The sequence below is a fragment of the Anguilla rostrata genome, chromosome 8 (assembly GCF_018555375.3).
Source record: "Anguilla rostrata isolate EN2019 chromosome 8, ASM1855537v3, whole genome shotgun sequence".
Classification (NCBI taxonomy): Eukaryota; Metazoa; Chordata; class Actinopteri; order Anguilliformes; family Anguillidae; genus Anguilla; species Anguilla rostrata.
The window spans coordinates 50,597,184-50,623,974 of NC_057940.1; the positions used below are offsets into that span (position 1 = coordinate 50,597,184).

General features: G+C 38.4%; 3 long non-coding RNA genes across 3 annotated transcripts in view; all 3 read left to right on the forward strand.

Annotated features, from left to right (window-relative positions):
• LOC135261892 (uncharacterized) overlaps positions 1 to 26,791 on the forward strand; it is an 82,945-nt gene that overhangs the window by 23,154 nt on the left and 33,000 nt on the right. The window lies entirely within an intron of this gene.
• LOC135261895 (uncharacterized) overlaps positions 11,750 to 26,791 on the forward strand; it is a 36,555-nt gene continuing 21,513 nt past the window's right edge. The window contains exons 1-2 of the long non-coding RNA XR_010332057.1: positions 11,750 to 11,883; positions 18,372 to 18,419. This is a non-coding gene — a long non-coding RNA (uncharacterized LOC135261895). The remainder of the gene's footprint in view (positions 11,884 to 18,371; positions 18,420 to 26,791) is intronic.
• Positions 20,009 to 22,824, forward strand: LOC135261897 (uncharacterized). The gene is made up of 2 exons (XR_010332059.1): positions 20,009 to 21,509; positions 22,245 to 22,824. It is a non-coding gene; the product is annotated as an uncharacterized LOC135261897 (long non-coding RNA).

Below are 26,791 nucleotides of genomic sequence, written 5' to 3' on the forward strand. Positions count from 1 at the left end.
CTATTTTTAATCTCTGGTTCCTTTGGAATACACTGCTGTCTTTTGGTTTTTGCCTTTTTGGATTACTTTGGGACAAATGCTGTGGTTTAGTATCTTCTCTCATTCATTTCTTGTGTGACTGTTCATGTCTGCAACCTTTGTTAATTGTTTAAAGGTAGATGAACCTCGTCTTTAGATTAGATATGAATATGTGTTGATACATTTCTTAATTTTCATCTGGTTGTAAGTGGTACATTTTGATAAAGATTCAAACAGTTTGCACTTTTTATCGATGAATGTGGTGATTTGATTTATAATTCATATCTTTGATAATAATTACGAAATGAAATCAAATAAATATATTTTACATGTTGAGTAAATTAGGTATTTTAGCGGTTGATGCACTTGTGTTTGGTATTCAGAGTGCCGTTTGTCAAACAAGGGTGTTAGTGATTAAAATTTTTTGGTTCAGAAAATTAAACATATATAAATGAATCCTCACCTTGCTGACAATTCATTTTATATATATGTAATATATATATATGTATGTGAATAACACCGAGGGATGTGATCTGAGTGTTAATAATGCCCAGAGGGACCGCCCCTCTATGGAATTTGGACAGGCATCTTTGTTGTGTGAACTGACTCCAGTTCAGCAGAATAAAGAATACTGATTATTTACAGCTCTTACCTCAATCCATTTTCACCTGCATGTGTTGCGATTGTGAAGCTACGCGTGTTCCGCTTGGGGGGATGGCTACATTGCATTGCGTTATTCTTTGGGAGGAGTTTTGGTTGTCAAATGGGTGTTGGAGAGACAGATGTATTTACACTCGTATAACATCTGTCTCAAATGCGTCTCAGACCACCTCCTGCAGTGATTTAGGCATAATGTACGCCATGCTCTATAAAGCTTGTTCACAACATGTCCTCTTGTTCGGCTCCCTGCTGTCCTACTCAAGATGCTCTGCGAATATCCAGTGCACACTGTGAGCTGATGTGGGGAGGTTTTCAGTCCGAACTTCTCACCTTATCAGCCCTGCTAGTGAGGTTGCAAACCCCTCTCTGGCGCCCCCTTGAGGAGAATGTAATGTACAGCACAGTCTACTGTAAGGACACAGTCTATCAATCAGAAGGGCTCCTATAGACCCTGCATAACTGCAGTCCCGATTCCCTTGTTTAAACATCTGCAGGTTATCACTGTCCTCAAAATAAGAGAATGTACAAACAGGAGCAGAGAATCAGGTCAGTATATGGGCTACCGTTTCTGTCACAGATTCTCTTATTACAGCCCTTTCTGCCATCTAGAGGAAAAACCAAGGTACTGCACTGTCACCACTTACTTTAACTGCAACCCTTCATTCAATGAAAGCTTTGCATTCTAAGAATCGTTCTGATATGTGTCGACCACTGGAGGAGTCCAACACTGAGACAGGCCCCAGAAAATCCAGAGTTATATCGTGGAATGCACTTCCAGTAATTTCATATACATCCTATACTTCAACTTCAACTCTCTTCTGGCTGGACTACCGGCATCTGCCACCAGACCCCTGCAGCTCATCCAGAATGCTGCGGCTCGTCTGGTCTTCAACCTCCCCAGACACTCCCACGTAACTCCCCTGCTCACTACCCTCCACTGGCTGCCTGTTATAGCTCGCATCAAATTCAAAACATTGGTTCTAGCATACCAGGCAGTCAAGGGATCAGCCCCAGCATACCTTCACAAGATTTTCAAACCCTACATGCCAGCCAGATCCCTCCGTTCTGCTACCTCAGGACGCCTAGCACCTCCCCCTCTTCGCACCTGCACTTCCAGAACACGTCTCCTGTCTGTTCTGGCCCCACGATGGTGGAATGACCTCCCTGTGGAGGTCAGAACAGCTGAGACTGTGACCCATTTCAAACGACGACTGAAGACCCACCTCTTCAGGCTGCACCTCTCCCCATCCCTCCCTTCCCCCCCTGTAAATGACTAAACTTAGGGGTGTAACTAGGCAGCTGTTTAATAGGTGACATAGTTGATGCGCCAGTCTTAACGACTACTTGTATTTTTATTTATTTTTATTTTTCCATAGATTGCGTTGTTGCCGTTCTCGTTGTCAGTGTTAATCAGTTTAACCACCAGGGTCCAAGTTGAACTATGCGGTTGTTCCCTGTACTTGGACCGGTACTTCTCTCTAGGGGTTTCGTCATACTTGTTCCTGGTTATGGTTATACACTTTGTTGTACGTCGCTCTGGATAAGAGCGTCTGCCAAATGCCTGTAATGTAATGTAATGTAATGTACTTCAAGCCTAACCAGTCCAGGAGGGCACACACCCAGTTATACAGGTTTTGTGCATTTCCACAGCCTTAACAAGCACACATCTGACTGTTCAAGTTATGTACAGTTACACAGAATTTCTCTGTCTTGCACCCACAAGTCCTCACCTGTTGAAACAATAACCCAATTCAGCTCTGCTGAAAAGGTTCTGCACACTTGGAACAGAGTGTTAGTTGGTCTTGACGAGAGATTATCAAAATACAGACTCCTCACTGAATCTTGTGCTGTGTACTGATCTTAACAGAATTTGCAGCACAGAGGTAGTGGAGTCATTTGGGACAAGTGATCTTTCCACAGTTAGTTTTGATATATTTTGGCCAATTAAGAGGGCCTCCTCTAAATTAAGTTATTTATTTTAGGCATGTCAAATTTAACAAGATGCAAGAGTTTAAATAACTTCTTGATTAAAAGACAGTGAATGAAAAGTGGGGCAGGTTCAAAAGCCTTATTCTTGATGCACAAATGAATTCATTCCAAATGTAAAAAAGAATAATTATATGTTTGAAAAAACAGTCTACCTGGTGGGCGAATAAAGCTGTAAGGGAGAGGAACAGAACAAAAGCTATCACATTGCTCCCTTTCTTTGGGAGGCAGTAGAGGACTGAACTGCACATGTACAAACCAGAAATGTCTTTGGGAGCGCCATTATACATTAAGTTATTAACCGTGTTACATATATTAAGCATTGACACTCTCCCCAATGTTAGCGAAAGGATATAATCTTTTAAAATTAAAAAAAAAATATATGACTTCTTCATCTTTAGGAGCAGTTGCTAGATAGAGGAGCTGAGAGATAGTGACTCTGGAGGTGGTTGGCTATTCAATATGAAATTAAACAACTTGAAATATTAAAGCTGTGTTTTGAGGTTTTATTTTTTTCTAATGAGACATGTGAACATTTAAAGGTGATATGAGCACTCACTGCGTAGACTAGCTTGCCAGGTCATGCTAAAGTTGATGCATAAACTCTGGGGCTTTTGAAGATCAGGCCTTAGAGCTGTGCTAGATGCTGTCTAGTTTGTAGGTAAACTGAGCACTACAGTAGGTACAATTCAAAGGTAAGAAAATGGCAAGCAATGTTGTGCTGAATGGCCTGTTCTCGTCATTATGTTATGTTATGTGATTTATCATGCCTGGCCATTGGACTGAAGACAAACACCTTGCCCTGACTGTAAACATCAACATCATCTTGTGATTATTAGTATGAAAGACTATGGAAGGATAGACAGTGCAGTTTGCATAACTAAATTGCATTTATTTAGCCACACCCCAGCCTACATTGGGCAACCTGACAGGATAATCTGGTGCCAATGTTTTCACTTTGGTTTTTTCATTTTTGAAAGGTAGATTTTATCTTTTGGATTTTGAACTTACTCAAAAAAAATAAATAAATAAATATCATCATTAAATCATAAAATCATTAAAAAGTAAAACTAAAATGCATATTAACAGATTTTTAAATGTTTTTGAATGTTATTTTCTCCCTTTTAATTATTATTTTCTTTATGCAGGACCTGTGATTAGTCTATCAAAAGTAGTAAAACAGAAAAAAGGTATTGCACATATGAAAACAATACTCAGAGAATTCATTATGTAAAAGCTAATTGTGGGTTTTTAAAAATACTGTACAAATGTGTACAGAGATGTTAAAAAACTCTCCTTGTTTTATAATAATCCTAGTCATTGATTACACATGAAAAACTAAATGTGTGTAATTTATTCATCTATGGGAATATGGGAGACAAATTAATATCTTGCTTATTTGTATGAATCTCAGAATCCCTTGACAAAAGCAACACAGCTGACTGTTGTTTAAATACAGATTTGACCATGTAGTCTAATTCCATCTCAATCTGACCAATCTATAAACAGTAATTACACACTGTTTTTAAAATTTATAACATCACATACATATAAAGAATGATAAATTTGGCATTTATTTGCATATAACCTATTTTTACAAATATGACACTTTAATTCTCAAGTTATGAAATACAGATCCTTATAGGTGTCACCATGCAGAACCCCACTCCTTAATTATCTCATATTCTTTCATGTGTTCTATTCTCATTCCTGTGGCATGCACAGTCTCTGTTCACCCGAATGACCAAACATGCAGATTGGCATTATTGAGTCACATGGGTTTGCGAGGTGTGTGCCACAAAATACGGATTCTCATACTTTTCACCAAACAAAACACCACTCCTTTATTATTTTACGTTATTTTGTCTGTTAACCTTTATTTTCTAATTCTTTCAACATGTATTGGCTCTGTGTGTACGTCTGAATTAAACCAGCGAATCTGCATTATTGTGTCAAATTGTCTTATAACGTGTGTCTGATGTAATTAAAGCCAAAACTGGGAGGTACAGTATGTGCAATTTTTTTTATAAGATGTTTTCGCAGTACAGTATAAAACAGAACAGCAGCAGCCAATTACGCAGTGTTGTTGAGCAAACCGAGGAGGTAAAGCATTGAGTTTTCACCTGAGTAGCCCAATCAGACATTAGATGAAGAATCTAATGTCTGATTGGTGAGAAGAAGCTGCAGGTACAGAGCTGAAGGACCAGTGAGTATTCTAATACAACATTATTATTCTCTGAAGTACACATCTGGTTCTGTGGTACAGTGCAGATTCGCACTGATATTTTCCAGTGTTTCCGTTCTTAATAATATTCATTGAAGCCAAAAATGTGGAAAATAATAGTTTGAAATATTTTTATCCAGTGACTTCCCCGCAAATGACAATTGACAGTTTTGGTTAGTTGTATGTTCAGTCAGAAATTCTCAATGCTAAAGAATTTGTTGAAAAAAGGGAAGTTTTTTAGATATATGATTTAAAAACATAAAAATGACACCCAACAGAGAATTCTGTTCTTTTCCAGCTTTGTGTTATTTTCCACTTTGAAGAATAGATTTTTTTTTTCAAAATTCCAATTCAGTTGTCTAAGGACTCCATTGCTTTCAATTTTCAGGAGGGATTGTTATGTCAGAATTAGAATGTTCAGTTACGGACATTTTTGTATACAGTAATTACAAAATACATGAAATGAAAAATAATGGACGCAAGAATTCCTTATATATTAGAGTTTCCCTCATGATTTTTTCCAGCAGTGGCGCATGGCTTTTGCAAGGGTTCTGAGGTTTACAGTGCAACTCAATGTTGCATGCGAACATACCTGCACGCACGCACACTGCTGATTGTTGGGACATTACTACAGCCGATTCACACCTCAGCTGATTCATCGATGTTGCTGCCAACATCTCAGTTCACATAAAGCCAGTCATGAGGATTACCTCAGCGCCTCAAACATAAATCACAAACAGCACAAAATAAATTGATCAGAGTTATTTTTCCATTCTCGTGCCCATCTAGTTGATTCTCATTTTCATTGTTTTTTACAATATAATCTGCCAGTCTGCCAGTATGCTGTCTCTCCTGTGATGAATGTATTGTTCTGTCATATGTGTTTTTATTGCATTAACTGTATTGTATTGGATGTTTTGTCATGTCTGTGTTTGAATGTTAGAGGGCCACAATGGAAGTAAGCCTGCTGGCTGTCTTCTGTTTCTATCCTTGACAGTTTTTAAAGGATTGCTGTCTGCTATGCAGTCTTATGAAATCCTGTTTTTATATTGTCAAATAAATAAATAAATTAATTAATTCATTCATTCATTCATACTCTAGCCGATGTTTTACAGACATGAGTGGATCAAGACATCAAGTCCTTCATTGTTTATCCTGGAACATTAATGGACTTAAATATAAAAATAAAAAGAAAAGCGTTTTGGAAGAAATCAAGGATTCACACGTTGCCTTTCTTCAAGAGACCCACATTGGCCCAGATGACGAATATGTATTTGATGAGCTGGATGGCTTCACACCATATTTCACAAAGTATGATAAATCTCAAAAAGGAGTGGCCATCCTAATTAGGGAGACGATGGATTGGGAATATGTTCATGAATGTAAAGATAATGAAAGAAGTAGCATTATACTTCTCGGTAAACTACGAGGTCATCTTTTCACCTTTGTGAATGTGTACAACCACAAACATGACAACCGTGTTTTAGACAATATCGCACTCTGCCTAAATGGGCTTGATTTAGGGGTGCTAGTAATTGGAGGAGACTTCAACACTGCACTCGACCCGCACTTAGACAGGACATCAACAAGACGAAATAAACAACATGCTGATTTGCGGAAATGTGTTGAGAGATTCGCAACATCCCTCAATCTTGTGGATATCTGGAGAAAAATCAACCCAACGGAGAGAGGATACACGTATGCTCAAGGAGATACCGAGTCAAGGTTAGATTACTTTTTCATACAGGAAACTTCTGTCAGTTTAGTTCAGAGTTGTAAGATCAGACAAACAAAGACTTCAGACCATGATCCCATTTGCCTTAGCTTGTTGTCAAACAGTCAAGGTATCCCTTTCTCATTCACCCCACTTTTAAAAGCTAAAAACTCCAGACCTGGTGCCCTTACAGCAAAAATAGACTCAGATGAATGTATTGTTAGCCAGTTCCTCTTTGTCGACTCCAGACTGGCCAGATATTTGGAATGGCAATTGGGGCCCTTCAAAAACAAGAAGCAGGAGCAAAGCATGGCATTGACAGAGATCTACAGAATGGAACCACAAACAGTGAATTGGTCATTTCTGCAGCATGCTCTAAAAAGACAGAGAGAACCAGCTCTCAAGTCCATGTTCAAGTTGCTGAGGAAAAAGAAAGAAGTGTGGATGAATCATTTGGCTAAGAGAGGATCAAAATCTTTCAGGAAATCAGATATTATAATTTCTGTGAAGAACGTGAAGATCTCCCTTTCATCTGAGGGTAGAGACCGAGTGTTAACTGATCATGATAAGAGATTATCTAAATATGGATTCCTCACTGAAATATTTTTCATGAAGAACTGAAATAGATTCTTATTTCACCCGATATCGACACGAATTTGAACTTGTTGGATATTGACATTGATTCCTATTGGCTGATACTGATGTGAATTTCAGCTCACTCAGTTCTAGAACTAATTTTTACTCATTGGGCAGCAGCATAGATTTTCCTGTCATTCAATATCAACATGCATTCTTCTTCATCACCTACTAACCTGGATTCTCACTCGTCTAATGAAGATACAGATAGGGATTCCTTCTCATCCAGGCCTCACATGGGCTCATCAGATACTGCTGTCCATTGAGAATAAAATGGATAAGAGGTAATGTGACATCACAGATCACATGACTCAGTATTATAAAAAGTAAAACTAGAATACAATTAGAATACCTATTTTTGTGAGGTACAAAATACAGATTCTCATATCCAACACTACACAAATCACCACTCCTTCATTACTTTATCTCTGTCTGTTAACCCTCATTTTCTCATTCTATCCTGTTGAATGTTACGGAACACCATCATCAGTTTTCCACAGTTTTATTAAAGAGTTGCCCCCTATTGTTTCAATAAATAAAACGTTAGCATCCTTTTGGATGGAGAGCATCCTTTTGGATGGAGCTACAGAACTGGCTGTCCTATATTCAGGACATGCGTCATTTGGACCTTTACAATATAATTTTGGGCGATTTGGGTGACAAATGTCCTATAATAAAAAAAACATAATTATATTAATGGCCAAAAGATTTATAATTCAAGCATCAAACATAGAGGATTTGAGATTGCACAGATTTGAGAACCAGGTCAAACATCATTGTAGGATGGAGGGGATGATTGCTATGAATGCCGTACAGCATATATATATATATATAATGTAAAGTCTGTAAAGTTTTTGGTCCTCTTAGGGTGGGGGTAATAAAAAAATAAGATAACTAAATAAATAAATAAAACCTGATTTTTGTGGGGTTTCAAAGAAGTATAACAAATTGAGATGATACACATATTAACTCATGTGGATGAAACCAGCTTCAGTTCCAGCGGTGCAATATCACCATGCATGCTGCCGTTTCCAATGCTGGTGCCCTACAGTACTGACCATCAGTTTATACAACACAGGCCACCTCATCACATTTCTTGATATACTCTATGAAAGGCTAGTTCCACCAGAAGAGAGAGGGCTGTTGAGGCCTTAATTTGTCAACATACAGAAGAATGTTGCCTTCTGCCACTCTCACCTTTGAATGAATGGGTTCCAGCCCAAACTCATATGGTGGTGCAGTTCATCTTGGCCTTCTCGCTCTTTTTTAACCCAACTAAGGAATTCTTCTGAGCCTGGAGATGGAAGGTGTGGAATCACTGGCTGCATTACCAGATGTCCATCCTGGTGGCAATAGCTGTGTCTGAAACAGTTCATTACTCTCTGATCTCTAATCTAGGGAATATCCATATAGGGATCAGCAGACCTTCTCTTTAGTCATCTTTCAGTGTCATCACCTAGGCTACATGTCTCTCATGTATAGCTAAAAAACCTTAAACATACCACCTAGATGGTTCTTTATTCATTGGTGTGATAACTAATGATCTATTTGATTTTGACTCTGCCCAGTGAGTTTGCCTTCCTCATTCATTGATGCATAACATCGCCTGTACATGTATGCATATAATAAAGATAAAAAAGCTTTGCAAACAGTTTGCAAAGCATCATGGTTCACTTCCACCTTTGTAGTGACCATGGCTGTTTACACAATATTACAGTGCATTGTGGGATATTTTTAGTGCTTTCAAATGTATGCCAAATTGGATTTGACAATTCTGACATTAGATTTTGACAGTGCCTAATCTTCACCATTTCTTTTTCCCTGGGTCTCCTGTGCTTCCATTGCCCTGAGCCCATGGACCTCTCTGGGCTCTCCCTCACCCTGAGTTTGCAGACTGCTCCAGCCCTGTCCCGCTCCTGGTTCAAGCCCAGACCTTGACGCAACGTGGAGCCCCTGATGCATCACCATGCCCTGTTAAACTGCATATTATATATCCCTTCATTTGGACTTTCTTCTTCACTAACTAGTTTAATATCTCAACTGTAACCTTCTGAGCCCATTTGATCATTTGTAATGATAGATCCATTATTACATTTCTGGTACATCCATTTTACCTCTACACCAGGCCAGCCAGCGGAGGATGGGCTCCCCCACTATAGCCAGGTTCCTCCTGAGATTTCTTCCCATCGGGGAGTTTTTTCTCGCCATGGTTTGAATGTTTTTCTTCCCACTGGGGAGTTTTTACCTCACTTGCTTTTTGGGGGTTTAGGTCTGGTTTTTGCCCAATTTTCCTGCTGTGACTCTGTGAAAACTGTGTTTTTGTGACAGTTTTCTGTAAAAAGTGCTATACAAATAAAATAGACATGTTAATGAGGCACTGGGACTCCTTTTGGGACTGAGTGACCTGTACAAGCATGACGGGCTGCACCTGAACTGGAGGGGTCCTGCTACACCGGGGCAGCTTATACTTCGGGTAGCACAAGATTATCTAAACTAAAAACCTGGGAAGCAGGCAAGTTTGAGAGTGAAATGGGTAAGGAGGTATAGACTGCAAAGATAGAAGCTGTCAAGCTATAGTTGTGAGAACACAAAGCAAAACTTTAGTAAAGATGACTTGGGGAAGCGAGGACTGATGGAACAGGATGTGTTGAAGTAATGTGGGCAAATAAAGCTATAAGGGAGAGGAAAATAAAAAAGCTATCACATTGCTCCCTTTATTTGGGAGCCAGTCGAGGACTGAATTGCACATGTACAAACCAGAAATGTCTTTGGGAGCGCCATTATACATTAAGTTATTAACCACGTTACATTTATTAAGCGTTGCAGTTATGGCGACTCTCCCCTATGTTAGCGAAAGGATATAATCTATTAAAATCTTTATGAAATTAAACAACTTGAAATATTAAAGCTGTGTTTTGAGGTTTTATTTTTTCTAATGAAATGTGTGAATATTTAAAGGTTACATGAGTACTCACTGCGTGGACTAGCTTGCCAGGTCATGCTAAAGTTGATGCAGAAACTCTGGGGGTTTTGAAGACCAGGCCTTATAGCTGTGCTAGATGCTGTCTAATTTGTAGGTAAACTGAGCATTACAGTAAGTACAATTCAAAAGTAAGAAAATGGCAAGCAATGTTGTGCTGAATGGCCTGTTCTCGTCATTATGTTATGTTACGTGATTTATCATGCCTGGCCATTGGACTGAAGACAAACACCTTGCCCTGACTATAAACATCACATCTTGTGATGTGATGTTTACAGTCGTGTGAATATGAAAGACTATGGAACGATAGACAGTGCAGTTTACATATGTAAATTGCATTTATTTAGCCACACCACAGCCTACATTGGGCAATCTAACAGGATCATCTGGTGCCAATGTTTTCCACTTTCGTTTTTTCATTTTTGAAAGTTAGATTTTATCTTTTGGATTTAGAACTTCCTCAAAAGAAAAAAAAAAAAAAAAAAAAAATGAAATCATTAAAAAGTAAAACTAAAATGCATATTAACAGATTGTTTTTAATCTGTTTAAAACAGATTATTGTTATTTTCTCCCTTTTAATTATTATTTTCTTTATGCATGACCTGTGACCACTGTATCAACAGTAGTAAAACAAAAAAGGTACTGCACATATGAAAACAACACTGAGAGAATTAATTATGTAAAAGCTAATTTGTGAATTTCCAAAAATACTGTACAAATGTGTACAGAGGTGTTAAAAAACTCTCCTTGTTTTATCATAATCCAAGTCATTGATTACACATGAAAAACTAAACATTTGTAATTTATTCAGCCATGGGAATATGGGAGACAAATTAATTTGTTGCTTATTTGAATAAATCTCAGAATCACTTGACAAAAACAACACAGCTGACTGTGGGGTCTGAAAGCTAAAGATTTGTGACTGGATGTTGTTTCTGTACAGATTGGACCATGCAGTCTAATTCCAGCTCCATCGGCTTTATCACTAAGAACTACCTAAAAACAATAATTACATCCTGATTTTAAAGTTTTTACATTACATTTTTCACATCACACACATAAAAAGAATGATAAATTTAGCATTTATTTGCATATAACTAATTTTCACAAAAATGAAGCTCGAACTCCCCTAATTCTCATTTTATGAAATACAGATCCTCATAGGTGTCACCATGCAATACCCCACTCCTTAATTACCTCATATTGTTTCATGTGTTATATTCTTATTCCTCTGGCATGCACAGTCTCTATTCATCTGAATGACCAAACATGCAGATTGGCATTATTGATTCACATGGTTGTGTGGGGTGTGTGCCAGGAGATCCGGATTGTTATACTTGTCATCAAACAAAACAACACTCCTCTATTATGTTACGTTCTTCTATCTGTTTACCTTTGTTTTCTAATTCTTTCACTATATGTTTGCACTGGGTGTAGGTCTGAATTAAACCAACAGATCTGCATTATGGTGTCAAATGGTTTTATGACGTGTCTGATGTACAAAACAAATACAAAACAGTATAAAACAAAACAGCAGCAGCCAATTTCGCAGTGTTATTGACCAAACTGAGGAGGTAAAGCACTGAGTTTTCACCTTGGTAGCCTATTGAAGAATCTAATGTCTGATTGGTGAGATGAAGCTGCAGGTACAGAGCTGAAGGACCAGTGAGTATTCAAATACAATCTTATTATTCTCTGAAAGAACACATCTGGTTCTGTGGTACAGTGCAGATTCGCACTGATATTTTGTTAATGTCTTCCCTCTTGATAATATTTGTAGAAGCCAGAAATGGGGAAAACAATTGTTTCAAAATACCCAGTAACATCCCCACAGATGGGAAATGACAATTGAAACAGAAACGGTTGTAGATTATTCCGCAATGTTCAGAACAAAACTCTTCTATCATATCTTTGTACATATTGATTAGTTCTATGTTTAGTTAAAAGTTCACAGTGCTAGAGATGAAAAAATGGTAAGTATAAAAAATATGTGATTTCAAAACTGTTATACATTATTTTAACCTTTGAAGTGTAGATTTTTGGAATGTTTTTTAAGAAATGTTTTCAGTGTTCTAGAATTCCGTTGCTTTCAATTACTAGTAGAGAGTTTTACAGTGTTGAAGTGTTAGAATTAGAATGCTCAGTTAACAATTTTTGGTCTACAGGAATGGCAAAATAAATAAAAAGAAAAATAATGGAAATTCCAACAGGATACTATATTTGTGTGTGTGTCTGTGTATGTGTGTGTGTATATATATATATATATATATATATATATATATATATATATATATACTCATGGTAAGCCAAACAGGAATTACATATTTATCTTCGATATATATTTACTGATGCCGTTGTAAATAAGAGAATGGGACAAAGTTTTTGTTTTTCCCCTTTTTCTGTACCAGAAGTATACAAAGCGCTTAAAGGTATAGACTCAATAAAAGCAACTTGGATCCTTATCTATTGAAACTTTCTTCTGATTTTATTGCTGAGCCCCTAACGTATCTCTTTAATCTCACTCTTGAATTGAATGTCATCCCCAGTGTATGGAAATCTGCCTTTGTTCTGCCCCTATTTAAAGGAGGGGAGCCCTCAAATCTAGATAACTACAGGCCTGTTTCTAAGCTTTCAATTCTGGCTAAGGTTTTGGAGACACTGGTGTGTGATCAGATCAAGGGATTTTTAAGCAACAACAATATTTTAGCTGAGTGCCAATCAGGTTTTAGAAAACATCAAAGCACTACTACTGCAGCAATTAAAGTGGTTAATGATGTTATCAGTGCGCTGGATAAGAAGCAACACTGCGTCACCCTTTTATTGACCTGTCAAAGCCATTTGACACTGTAGATCATGACATCATGCTACAAAGACTAGTCAATATAGGATTTTCTGACCAGGCAGTTTCCTGGTTCAGAAGCTACCTCTTAGATAGAACACAGTGCATCCAGTTCGATGGAAAGACATCTAGTGTTTTCACTGTACAGAATGGGGTGCCGCAGGGCTCAGTCCTGGGACCTCTTTTATTTACGGTTTATTTAAACAATATTGGCAAACACGTGGCAAATGCCAGTTTTCATTTTTATGCAGATGACACAGTCATCTACTCTTATGCAGAAACAGTAAAAAAGGCTTTTGAAGACCTACATCACATAACATACCTCTGCTTTTAATACCATACAGGCTCAGCTTTATCAGCTGAAGCTTATTTTAAATGTTGATAAAACCAAGTTGATGCTCTTCACCAGGTCAAAGATAGAGCCGCGGACATTACCTTGTATCGTTACCACACAGAATAAACCAATTGAAAGGGTGACAACTTATAAGTACCTAGGTTTTTTAATAGATGATGGTCTCACTTTTAAGTTTCATATAGATTCCCTTGTAAAAAAGCTTAGGCTTAAGTTGGGTTTTTATTTTAGAAACAAGTCCTGTTTTTCTCTTGAGGTGAGACAGAGGCTAGTCTCAACTACTTTCTTACCGGTAATAGATTATGGAGACATTTTATATATGCATGCACCTTTAGCGTCATTGCATCGGTTGGACATGGTGTATCATGGGGCACTGAGGTTTGTCACAAATTACACATTTTTGATGGAAAAGTGGGCTGGCCCTACTTGGCATTACGTAGGCTGTGTCACTGGTATATTTTCATTTACAAGGCCATATTGAAATTGCTTCCATCTTACCTATGCATGTACATTGTCCAGCAGACAAATGGAAAATACCGACTTCGCTCACAAAACAGTGTTTTATTGTCTGTGCCAAAGGCTCATACTGAGACTGGCAAAAAAGCATTCCAATTCTCAGCTCCTTCTGTGTGGAATGAGCTCCAGAACGAACTTAATTTACAGGAGCTTTTATCATTAAATGATTTTTTTTTAAAAAGGCTTAAGGTTATGGAGGAAAGTGAAACTTGTAATTGTGTTGACCCTTAGTTGCAATACAGATTACTCATGTTAACCAGATTGTGAAACTTTGAACATTGCTGTTTGTCTGCTTTTATAAATGTTGAAATTTTGTTGTGTCTGTAATCGACTGCTGCTTTCTTGGCCAGGTCTCTCTTGAAAAAGAGATTTATAATCTCAATGAGACTAACCTGGTTAAATAAAGGTTAAATTAAAAAATAAATAAATAAATAAAATAAAATATATGGAATGAACATTGATATATATTGAATGAACATTGATATTTTTGGAATGAACATTGATATTTATGGAATGAACATTGATATATATTGAACGAACATTGATATTTATGGAATAAACATTGACATTTATGTAATGAACATTGATATTCATGGAATGAACATTGATATTTATGGAATGAACATTGATATATTGAATGAACATTGATATTAATGGAATGAACATTGATATTTATGGAATGAACATTGATATATATTGAATGAACATTGATATATATGGATTACACATTGATATATATGGAATGAACATTGATGGATTACACGTTTGATATATATGGAATGATAGGCTGGGCATTCTGTTGTAGTAGCTTGCTGGAATTTACAACGCGCATGTCTCATTTTCATTGTAATTTTAAAAAATATCCATTCGCAAAACTAAAGTTCTTCATACCACACTGCAGACAAGACCTTGGTGAAGATATCTATGCAAAAACATCCTTGTTCAAATGAGGATTTCAGGCGATCTAGGCACCAGAAGTCATGTACGTGCTCCAGGTTGGCTGGGCATTCTATTGCAGTAGAATTTGCAACGCGCATGTCTCCTTTTCATCGTAATTAAAAAAAATACCCATTCGTAAAACTAAAATGCTTTATGCCACACTGCAGACAACATATTGGTTAAGATCTGCATGCAAAAATATCCTTGTTCAAACTAGATTTACTAGCTAGCCATGTTAGAAAACATTTTGGAGAGCCTCTTTGCCGGTATAACTTAAACGGATCAGAATTTAACAATCGGGATGATGACTGCAATTTGAATGACAGTTCATTTCACCAATACAAAATCCCTTCTGGTGTTATTTCGAATAAGATAGCGAGCGACAATTTTTTTGGTGCCATTTCGCTTCTAAAGTGGCTGTAGAAATGGTGCATTCGGTCGGTCCTCGTCACCTCGTAAAGTCGGTTATTTCCGAATTTACCACCAGGAAGTTGCACTCGAATGGCAGACCAAGTGATAAATACCAGCGGTAAACCGGTTCCATGATACCCGAGTTTACGAGTTGTGACGTTTCACTGACCTCACCTCGCTTTTATCACATGGTGGACAACTGGAAATTTATTCTGATATTGTTTCATGTATGAATATAAGATGTTAAAATGATCTTTCAATGTGATCAACTGTAATATATATTTTTCTATACAATGTATTGTAACATTGAAATATGATCAATAATAATTATTTTTTTTAAACTGGAAATTTATCATGTGACCAACAGTGGGTGATTTCATTGGTCCACCTCCTTACATCCCCAGCGTACGTATTGTTCAGGCCATAAATTTACCAGTTGCCATGACCGCCCAAACGCAAACACCTTGTAAATACGACTTGGTCACGTGATAAATTTCCGTTTTTAGGACACCAAAATATATGAAAGTATGAATAAATAATAGCCGATTAACTTATTTCTCAGTGAGTTTTTATTGTAATAAAATGTGCAATAATGCCTTCAGTGCGTATAGATTTTTTTTATAATGACCAACTGATTTCGGTGCAGCGTGAAGTGCATACACAAATGCTCGTAAACAAGGACAAATTAGCATAATAATTTCTGACTTTCTAAAGAAAGTGCGTGCCATTGCTGAACTGTCAGTGTACTTTTGAAACGATTTAATAGCTTTATCGACTCTTATTTTGTATATTTCCTTGTTAAATGACCTGTTAGAAAGTGAGCCCAGATGCCAGTTTTGTTTTATGTTTGAGCGTGAAACGCTCATTGTGATCACATTGCGGGCAGAACGTTCGACCTCCCTACTAATGAATGATGCGCATCAGAGGGGATTTAGAAGTGGGTATACGCAATTCTGACTGAAAAATAAGTAGGTATACGCCATATACCTGCGTATACCCTGCACTACACCACAGCTCACAGGCCTCTGCAGTGGAGGACCTAATGGCAAATCAAAGTTCGATGTATATATATAGCCGCGTTTCCACCGCAGGAACTTACCCCGGAACTAGGAACCTTTTGAGGAACTCAGTGCGTTTCCACCGCAGGAACTAGGGTCTAAATTTAGGGGGGGCTTTATTTTACCCCCAAAAAGGTTCCTGCTCGGGGGGTAGTACTTTCCAAAAGTACAGGAACCTTTTGGGTGGAGCTTGCAGTGCTGAACATTTCTGATTGGTCGAGTACTCGTAGCATTTGTATTGTATTTATTTTCCGCCATTACCCGCCATGTTTGAAAATATGCAGCGGCAAACCAATTTATTTTCATAATTACTTCAAATCAAACTTGTATGTTATGCGGCGCAGTAGCCTACTTTTGGTTATAGCCTGCCAACGTCTTGGAATTATAACGTGTGCTCTTCTGCTCTTTTCTTGCTTTAGTATTCGTTTTATAAAATGCTAAGCATTCGTGCTGGGACAGCATATTACGTACTAAAACATTCAAACGGATTAATTCGGTTGCTGAATATTTTCTTCCGGATTTTCTTTGTTAGCCCGTTGTAATTGACTCAAAACGTTTGATACAGATGTGAGGTATGCGGTAGTTCTACGTAATTAACATTGGTGATACAGTACAAGCAAACTGGAAATCACCTTCCGCACTTTTTGTCCGGGTAAAATAACAGGTTAATTCTAGTAATCTTCCCTTTAGCTTTTTCAGACTGCTGTAATTTTACTCAATTTTACTGCCATTTTTCAATTCCACGAAAAGACCAGGAAGACTATGGACTAATTTATGGTGCATGGTTTGCATCTGGAGGGCACACTTCGCTGCTCGGCTAGCAGTAACTTCGAAGGAAAGCAAACGGTGGCTGTACCACTACTAATTTACATTTTTACGCAAGTCCGAGTTTTTGTTCTATTCTTGTCATTTTGGGATTAGCCTATATGGAATTGACGACGAGAAAGTAATAAAACAGCAAATTGTTTACAACGTGTGCATGTTTTCTGCTGTTGTTGCCAGTTATACATATAAATGTGAATGCATTCTGTCGCTTCGGATGTCAAGACATGAAAGGGAATGTTCGCATAAAAACATAATGAATGTGTTTGAGAGGATATATGAAAATCAATAAATACAAAAGTAACCATATATAGTCATTGTTGGTAACCCGTTGTATATAAGTGGAATAAACCCCTCTGGGCTGTCCCGGTTATTAGAAAATAATGTAGGCTACTTCGGTGGTAGTATGGGGTTACAGAAGAAATCATATGACAGATGGACCGACGACAACGTCAGTGGGCTAATTTGCCTAATCTTCGCGGTACTTTATACCCCGGTGGAAACGCAGACAACCATTGGCTGAAGGAACCTTTTAGTTCCTGGTAAAGTAGTTCCTGGGACTGAAAGTTCCGGGTAATTTTGGTTGAAACGCGGCTGCAGACAACCATGGGCTGAAGGAACCTTTTAGTTCCTTGAAAAGTAGTTCCTGGGACTAAAAGTTCCATGTACTTTTGGTGGAAACGCGGCTTATGACTTTTTTCATTCAATATCAATTAAATACTCAGTATATATTAATCATTTTTTCAATATAAATATTTTCTATGCATTCATATGTATATATATATATAGTGTTTTCAATGTATATATTACATTACAGGCATTTAGCAGACACCCTTATCCAGAGCGACGTACAACAAGTGCATCAGTTCAAGATTCAATATATATCAGAAATGATGTATATTTATCGTTTTCAATGTATAACTATCAAAAACAATGTATATATATATATATATATGTATAGTTATGTACCCACTATATTGGGTTATAATTAAGAATGAACACACTAGAAGAGGAGTATGCTTCATCAGTCTTTCTTTTACTCAGGAATGGAGGTTCAATAACATAACAATTTTTGTGCGTAGTGTCAAAAGGATAGAACAAAGGTGATCACTCAGAAATGCCACTCCATGTTTGGTCATGAATCAACACACAAATGTTTCTTATTGGTCCAAATTTTGGAGGTCGCATGCTTATCTCAATCATTTGACACTTTCAGGTTCGGTGAACTCTGGTGGTCGCTACAGGTGTACTCACAATTGTGCAGGTGAGTAAAATTACATTACTCAAACACAGCGACAAGCTAAGTTGCTGTAATACTGCACAGAATTACAGTGCTATCATTGACATGAACAATGATTGACATGAACAACACTGAACAGTGTTGTCTGAAGGAAACCAACACAGCTACTGTGTCTACTATTAATGTTTTGAATTGACATTGAATATATACAAAAAAATTTGATCTATCATTGGTTTGGATTTAAGGCACCAAGCACATTAAGTTAATTATATTTTCACAGAACTGTGACTGGACAGCAGGTAAGCATAAGGAATCTGTGTCATGAGGGGTGCCAAACACAGACTGCACTAAATGGGCAGTTTGTCTGGGATTTCCTGCCTCATTCTCAGTTACTTACACAGCCCTGACCTAACACAATGCTCCCATTTAATAACATATTCTCTCATGGGAACTATTGGAACTCTGCAGTACAGTCTGTGACATACAGTGCAGACCACAGCAGCTGTGACTACAGATCTAGAGCTCCTTTCCTGTGTATATAAACAGGGCTATAGCACTGACAATGCACTTTTTCAGGAGATCAGTGTTGAAACACTTGATGTGCCTTTTATTGTCGTCTTCATCTGACACAGGCCTGCTATTCACACAGGTACATAACGCAGAGAGTCCGATTTGAAGCAAGGGAATACTGCATGTGACATCTAAAACAGATTCACTGTACTATATATGACACCTGAAGCAAAGGAACTCTACTGTCTGTGATGCTTGAAGCAGAGGAACTCTACTGTATGTGATGTCTGAAGCAGGGGAACTGTACTTATGTGAACTTCAAAGCAGGGAATCTTCACGTATTGCAGCCATGAACAGAGGTGAAGCTCAGATATCGCTTATGTCCTGGAATATAAATGGCCTTAAAAACAAAGTGACTTACATTAGACTTGTACAGGAAATTATAAACAGGAATTTGGACATTGTCTTTCTTCAAGAGACTCACATTGCACCAAAGGACACTGGTGTATTCAACATGTTAGAAGAATGGCACACTTTCTACGCAGTGCATGATCCACCCAGTAAAAGAGTTGCCATCCTCATTAAAAAGGACATTGATTATGAGTTAATTGAGAACGATATACATACATTTGGAAGTTACATCATAGTAAAATGTAAAATACGAGGCCAGCTGTACACCCTTGTGAGTGTGTATATTCATCCATCAGAGGGAGATATTTTAGACACACTCATACTGGCCCTTCATGAGAGTGCTGAAGGAGTGTTGGTGATTGGCGGAAACTTCAATATTGCTCTTAACCCATACTTGGACAGGACACCTACAGAAGCACAGAACCACCATGCCACTTTGCGAGAATGTGTTCAGAGGTTCATAGCATCCCTTGGCCTTGTGGATGTCTGGAGAAGAGTCAATCCGACAGAAAGAAGATACACTTACACTCGAAACAATAGGGAGTCCAGGTTAGATTACATTTTCATTCAAGAAAAGTCCATGTGGCGAGTTAACACCTGTGAGATCCTTGACACTCCTGTAGAGTACTCAGACCATAAACCTGTCTGTCTCCAGCTTACCTCAGCACCATCCAGCCATGATCCCCCTCTATTTTCACGTGGCTCCAATACTGGCCTGGCACATGGAGAAGCATTTTAAAGATATGACAGCACAAACAGTAAAGGCAAAGAACAAAACCAAGAGTCTGCTAGTGATCGATCCCAGAAGAAAAGAGAAGGTAAAGTGGTCTTTACTGGAGGAGGCAATAAAAGCACTGAAGGATCCCCTTCTTATATCCACCCTCTTTGACAAGCTGCTGAGAAGATCAGACCAGGACCAGGAATACATACAGCTACAGCCCGACTGTCTCCTCACCACAGCCCTGCTCAAACTGTATGTCACACACTTCATGCACAAAGTGCAAACAGATGAACTCTTCCCATCAGGCGTGACAACAGGAATTCTCATCTATGGTGAAACTGTCATGATGAGCCTTTCATTCAAAGCCAAAGAAAAACTGGAGATAAGGAAGTCTTTGCTGGAGGAGACAAGAAGGGCAAGACAAGATCTCATTTCTGCCATCTTTGACCAGCTGCCGAGAAGATCAATGCAGGATGAGGATGAGCATGAGGAAGAGGAAGAGGATGAGGATGAGGACCAGGACCAATTATACAAACAGCTGCGCTGTGACCATCCACGCACCCCAGGCCTGCTCACTCTGTGCGTTGCACACTTGATGAGCAAAGCGCAAACACATGATAAATTCTTCCCAACAAGCCTGAAAGTCAAAAATCTCACCGACAGTGAAACTGTAATGATCAGCATTTCATTCGAATAAATAGAATATTGCAGCTGACAAATGTTTTCCCAGAATGTCCAGACAGTAGTAAAACAGCAAAAAGGACTGCATACAGTATATGACAAAGTTGGGGTTAAAATGTTTGACAATAATTCTGGCGCAAGCTCAGTCCTTTCCTTTTGGGAAGAGCCATGGCAGTTGTGGGTTTGGGTTACTTTTTAGTATAGTAGGAAACTGAGAAATGTGCGATTGTAATTTTTACATTGTTCAGTCAATATAAATGCTATTGTACATTATGCCTTATTGGGGATTTTGAAATATGAAAAGTAAAAGATAATTGATTAATTGATGTGTTGGTTTGGCTGGAGGAAGGAGCTACCTGGATGTAGTAGCTCTGATCCCTGGTCCAAGTTAGTCTGTGGTGGGATCTCAGTGGAAAAGGTCATAGGTTATACAACAACTGAATTGTAAGTTATCAAGAATTTAAGTGTTCTTGAAAGTATTTGCAACCTGAAATCTTTCGTTGTTTATTATTATTTTTGTTAGTTCGTGTATGTCTGTATGTTTCCGTGATAAAACGACATATCTCTGCACTGCCCACTGTAAATAAATTCCAACACTGTTTTTTTTGGGGGAAAGCATCGACTTTTTAAAATCAACTTCCTGTGCCTCTTAGTCGGCAACGTTTACCCTCGCTCGGGTAAACAGGGTTAAACTATATATGTGTTAGCGTGTATTTTTACTAACATAACTAATCAATATTATCCATAGTTCACAGTTACTGAATAATAACATTGTAGTTTAGATGGGAGGGGTCTGCACTACTGAGGGAGTTCTGCCTAAGCTCTCTCTCAGAACCAGGAATTCTAACCTTATTGACCTTATCTGGTAGACCAGTGAACATAACAAATGATGATTGGCTGAGCTAAATGCAAACACAGATTGATGTGATACGACTGTTATAAAGAGGGACTGCCCCTCTGTGGAATTGGGACATGCATCTTGACTCTGGGTCCTCCTGAATGCTGAGCAACAAGCACCTGTCAATCATCAGAGGAGATACCTCCTTGGAAACACCTACTGCCAGTCCTTTCTGCAGTATGCTGACATCATGAATGTATCTAAATGTTGGGTTTGCACACAAATTCTGTAATTCTGTAATTCTGTAGTTGCTGTAATGAGGCCAGTGCCTCTTTTCAGGTGTTCCACAATTACTTTTTTTTAACCACTATTAGGTCAGACATAATTCATACAGCAAACATTGAAAAAGCTATGTTTCATATGTTAGGATATGATATAATAACCACATCACATTACTGTAGTGAAATAAACTAGCACTCAAGCAATAGGCCAGTCAAGCCATCTTAAAAAGAGTGAGACCTGGCATTTTTTGTTGTGAAACAAATATTCATTAGCTATATCAATATATGTTTAAAGGGAAAATTGTTAGAGTGAAAATGTTGGGATGACTTATAATTATTTGTATGTGTGTAATTTTACTCATATTAACTAATACAATAACTAACATTCTGTACATTATATGGGAGAGGGCCTGAAATGGAGAGGGAGTTTGGCCCAAGCTTACTCTCTAAAACAATGTCTAACTTTATTGACTTTATATGGGTGTCCAGTAAAATGTAATAAGTGGTGATTTGCTAATACTGTAACTATATACAATAATTAAAGATGAGGCCGGTCAAGCCATCTTAAATGAGTGAGACCTGACATGTTAACCTTTTATTGATTGTAATGCCTATATTCATTATATTCATATGTGTTTAAAGGGGGGATGTTAGAGTTAACATGTTACATTTTACATATGTGTGTATTTTTCTTAACATAATTAATTTATATTAATCAATATTATCCATTGTTCTTAATTACTAATATTGTAGTTCAGATGGGAGGGGAAGCAGTAAATCTGACCATGTTGACCTTATTTGGGAGACCAGCAAACATGATAAATGATGATTGGCTGAGCTGAAGGCAAACACCGAATGGTGTGATATGACTACATGTGATATGTTATAAATGCCCAGAGGAACTGCCCCTCTGTGGAAATTGCACATGCATCTTTGTTGTGTGAACTGATTCCCCTTCTGCCAAATAAAGAATACTGATAATTTACAGTTCCTGCCTCAAACCTTTTTCACCTTACAAAAACAAAATTGAGGAAAATGAATTGTGCAAAAAATTATTTGGCCGATTTCTTAAATTTATGTACAAATGTATTCATAAAGATATGGTTAAAAAGACTCTTCATTTTTTATAATTTCCAAAACAAGTAATTGATTACACATGAAAAAATCATCATTGGGAACATACACAGTGAAGGGAATATCGGAGACAAATAGATTTTCTTGTTAATGAATGAATCTCAGAATTGATTACTTCTACATGCTCACACTGCTCATTCCACACCCCTCATACCCACTCCCATGACCTGGTTCCCCCACTTAGCCACCACTTCTGGATGAGAGATAGAAACCATCTGTTAGCTCTGTACAGTCTTACTTCAAAAATATAGTGCCAAATATAATAATGATATGCATTTCAACATATTTCTTAATCCCCCCCCCCCCCCCAACCATTTGTTTATTGTGTAATATGCAGGAGGGTCAATGGCAGATACTCATTTATAGGCTTGATTAAATGAAAGCATTATTAAACACTATGTGTGTGTGTGTATATATATACATATACAAATATAAATCTCACATGAACATTGAACATTGGCCTATAACGCAGCCATGCTGGGGCACCCTCTAGAGGCCAGTACTGAACTGCAGGCTGTACTAAAATAGGGTGTGGAAGTTTGCACTTCCTGGGTTTACAACTGGAGGTCTGTGGTCCACAGGGATGTTTGCAAAGGCAGCACCGCGGGTCTGAGATCACACCCTCTACTCCACCTTTGAGCCTGGGTGGGGGTCTGTGGATCAGAAATGGTTGAAAACCCCCAATGTACACAGTGTGCTATCATAATGTTTTACAGTAGGGCTGGATTTTCACTGCAGACCAAAAAAAAAAAAAAAAAGTTACCAAAAGAATAACATACTTCCCAAAGACTTGAGGATCAGTATTCATATGTGTCAACTGGGACATGTGCGCATAGCTCTGATGAGTCAAATTAATATGGAGTATGTGACATGTTCTCACTCACCCCATTTTCACCTGGTTACTTCAAATGATTTTTATCTAGGTTGTGTCCGAATAAGACTTAACCACATTACATTTACACTTTGTTGTCAGATGCATCACAGGTTAACCGGATTGAAAACTGATTGCCATTTTTGGAGTAAAATACAAAACCTTAACAACCCACTTCCTGTTTTGCTCTGACTCTCGAAGAACAAAGATGGCAGTCGGTTCCAAAACAGCTTGTGTTATGGCAAGTTTTCTTAAAGTTAAGGAAGGATACCATATCGATAGCTAACTACAACACAAGACGGCTGATGAGATAGATTAATCCTGCAGCATCCTGAACAGGATTATCTCTCCATTCTCCATATCAGCCTATTTTGCTTAATGTCCAACCACACGTGTCCTCCATCTTGTTTGTGATATGAATTTCCTGTGTCTATATACAGGGACCAGTGTGTCACAGACCTTATCATTTGGGATAGGTTGGTCAACATGGGCTTCGGAGAGAATTACTCTAAATGCATCTCAGACCACCTCCTGAAGTGGTTTAGGGATCGAATTTGAATCTGCTCCTAATGCATCTTGAGAGCATTCACACCGATTTGATGGGATAACCCTGACTGGATATAATCCAGATGCTCAAGATGCATAAAACGACCGGTGTAAATGGCACAGAACCAGTCATATGTATTACTGTACATGTCATTCCCCAAGGCCCCAAGCCACAGACATACATGTTACATGGATGACATGCAGTCCTGTGCTGTTAGGGCATGTTTGGCATCTATACACTTGGACATGTCTTTGTAACAAAGAGGCCAGCTCAAACACATTAAAGCACACACTCTTACAACCACCACGTTTATTGATTACATTCACCTTATTGAAAAGAAGGAAACTGATTGCAAATATTCACAGAAGACAAATAGTTCTTCACTAAAATGTGAAAAGAAAGTACAAAAATATTTTTTTTACACACACATTTTTTTCTCCAACCAACTTTTCAAAACCTACTCACAACACAATTGTGCAGTGGTGACGTGGTTGTACAGTTGGTGATCAAACCAGATAAAAGTGGGTTTGTTCCAGAAGAGAGCATACTGGGTCCTGCAAGCTTGGGAGTTCCTCAGTCACCCGTAAGATGAACCAAGAGAGGTGTAGACATACAGCAGTAAGTATCTGTGCACACATATGCTCTAGATGGAAGTTTGATCCTAGCCTCACAGGACTTGCATTCACTTGTACAGTAGCTTGTGATGTCATTGTCTGGAGGCGGATTCATCCCAGGTCACCAGCTATGACAGTTAGCAAGGCTCATACAGTACAAAACACGAGTCCATCAATGGAGAGTGAGAAGCAAACCCTGGAGTCAGGGATTCCGTTTATTTGGGTTTTATTCCAGAGGACCTGGGTCTTTGGGTGCAGGCGGGGCTGCATTTTTATCCAACTAGCAAGTGCCATTCTCCCAAGCGACTTATGACACCAAGTGAATGCAGGGCTGTGAGTGTGAGTCATCACAGGCTGTACGCCATGCTCCATAAAGCTTGTTCACAACATGTCCTCTTGTTCGGCTCCCTGCTGTCCTACTCAAGATGCTCTGTGAATATCCAGTGCACAGTGTGAGCTGATGTGGGGAGGTTTTCAGTCCGAACTTATTACCCCTGCCAGTGAGGTTGCAAACCCTTCTCTCTGGCGCCCCCTTGAGGAGAATGTCATGTACAGCCCTGGCTACTGTAAGGACACTGTCTATCAATCAAAAAGGCACCGATGGACCCTGCAAGACCACAGTCCTAATTCCCTTATCTAAACATCTGCAAGTTATCACTGTCCACAAAATAAGAGAATGTACAAACAGGAGCAGAGAATCAGCTCAGTACAGGGGCTACGGTTTCTTTCACAGATTCCCTTTTTACAGCCTTTTCCACCAACTAGAGTAAAAACCAAGATACTGCACTGTCACCACTTGCTTAAACTGCAACCCTTCATCCATTGAAAGCTATGCATTCCAAGAATCCTTCTGATATGTGTCGACCATTGGAGGAGTCCAACACTGAGGCAGGCCCCAGAAAATCCAGTGTTATGTCGATCAATGCACTTCAAAGAATTTCATATAAATCCTATACTTCAGGCCTAACCAGTCCAGTAGAGCACACACCCATTTATACAGGTTTCCACAGCCTTAACAAGCAAGCACCTGACTGTTCAAGTTATGTACAGTTACACAGAATTTCTCTGTCTTGCACCCACAAGTCCTCACCTGTTGAAACAATAACCAAATTCAGCTCTGCTGAACAGGTTCTGCACACTTGGTAGCGAGTGTTAGCTGGTCTTGGTGAGAGATTATCAAAAATACAGACTCCTTACTGAAAGATTTTTCATGAAGGGCAGAAATGAATTATTTCACCTAATATCACCCCTGATATTGACATTGATTTATGTTGTCTAATATGAATTTCAAATATTCCAGAACTGGAACAGATTTTTTCTCATAGGGCAGCAATTTCCTCCCATTTGATGTTTACATGCATTCTTCTTCTTCACCCACTGACCTGGATTCTCAGTCGACTAACAAAAGATACAGATAGGGATTCCTTCTAACCCAGGCCTCATCCATGGACTCATTGGATACTGCAGTGCGTTGAGCACAAAATGGATAAGAGGTAATATGTAGAGGAAGTGACATCACAGATCACATGACCCAGTATTATAAAAAAGTTAGATGTCCCTCCTGGAGGCAATAGCAGTGTCTGAAATGGCTCGCTACTCTCTGATGTCTAATCTAGTGAATTTACATGTAGGGAACTAAATAACATACTTAAACAATGAATTTGATCAGCAGACCTTCTCTTCTGTCATCATTCAGCGTTGACACCTGGGCTACATGTCTGTCGCAAAACCTTCAACATACCATCTAGCTGGTTCTTTATTCATTGGTGTGATAATGATCTATTTGCA